Genomic DNA, 1,807 nt, shown 5'->3' on the forward strand with positions numbered 1-1,807 from the left:
CAGGCATCCTGAAATGTTTTATGTGTGTAGGTGATCGGCCAAGAACAGTATAGTATAAGTTTGGTGAGAATCCGGATACCAGAGTAATTTTTTTAAGCGATTTTTCACCATTGAGCGATCGGGCCAAAAATTTTATATCGCACAATGTCTCAAAATGTTATGGATGGATTCGGACGAAACTTGGTGGACATGTTGTATGGACTGTCACAAGGACCAATTGATTCGATTTTGGTGAAGATCCGAATCCGGATCCAGACCAGAGATTTTTTCAAGCGATTGTTCACCATTGAGAGACAGGGCCAAACACGATACACTGCACAATATCTCAAAAGGTTATCAATGGATTCCAACGAAACTTGGTGGGCAGGTTGGTTGTGCCACGAGGAGGAATTGATTCAATTCTGATGAAGAAGTGGATCCAGATAGGAGAATTACCTCATTTTTAACTGATTCTTCACCACTGAGATGGGGCTAAAAACGATACTACATGATATCTCAACAAGCTCAAATGAGCCAAGATCCTTGTCCTCTTCATGACGACGTCATAAAAACGAAAATGACGTAATTGTGATGCATCAGGTTTGCGATAAATTATCTCTGCTAATGCCCGGCTCGATTCCCGCAAACAAAATTCAAACAGCTTGCCTAGTTTCGGAGATAATGGTATAGGCGATTTCCATTCGCGGTGATATTATGACGTCAACTTTTTTTCTAGGAAGAATTTCCAAAATCGGAGATGGGTCCTGCCTGCGTGTGGGCTTTCTGCATGTGCATGGCAAGTTTCACGAAGATCCGATGAAAACTCTGGGTTGTGAAACAAAAAATGTCAAAAAATAGGAATGACGTCATAAAAATTTATATGTCGTCATAATGATGTATCATATGTGCGCGAATTCATCTCTGTTCATGCTCTGCTCGATTCCCGCAAACAGAATTCAAAAAGCTTGCCAAATTTCGGGGATAATTTTTTAGGCGAATTCCATTAGCGGAGATCTTTTGACGTCATAACTTTTTTTCTCGGAGGAATTTTCAAAATCGGAGATGGTTACTGTCTGCACAGGGTATTTTTTTACATATATACGCCAAGTTTCAGGAGGTTTCGATGAAAACTGTAGGCTGTGAAACAAAAAAGTCCACAACAACAACAACGTGAGTAAGACTTAGAGATCTTCCACAAGGATCATGCCATTAGATTTTAGACTTGGTCCAAAGTCCAATATGGCCACTATGGCAGCCATTTTGAAAAAATATTTGAATTTTTGTTTTTGCATTTCTTCATGTTTTAAGTGATTCCCAACCCCCCCAAAAAAATTGTTAGAGAAAAAAAACAACAAATTTTGCAACTTTTTTTTCAAAAAAAATTGTTTTTTTTGGCATTTCTACATGTGCGTCGATCGAGTTTAGTTTATTAAATCGTGGTTCAGTAGAGTCTGATCCGTTTTGACCTACAATGAATAGGATATCAGGTTCACTTAAGTGACCCAGCAGTATTGGCGGCGGAGGTTTTGCACTCTACCGAGTGCTCCCCCTCTAGTTTTGTTCTGTTACGTCCTGATCCGTTTTCTGTTTCAGCTCCTCCATGAGCCTCGACTTGGTATCCCTCAAAACATTCAAAGTTTGGACCTGCATGATGTCCAGCTGCATACATAAGTCCGCACTGGCCCAATAAATGCCCATCATTCATACCTCTCAACTCTGGCCAGTGAACCGAGGATGATGTAATAAAACACGAAATAAATTTCACTTCGATCAAGGAGTGGAGCCGTAGCAGTAACACTGAGAAGAACAATTTCAAATCGAAAGCACG

This window comes from Eptatretus burgeri, chromosome 13 (genome assembly GCF_056783735.1).
Source record: "Eptatretus burgeri isolate ZD-2024b chromosome 13, Ebu_testis_v1, whole genome shotgun sequence".
Taxonomy (NCBI): domain Eukaryota; kingdom Metazoa; phylum Chordata; class Myxini; order Myxiniformes; family Myxinidae; genus Eptatretus; species Eptatretus burgeri.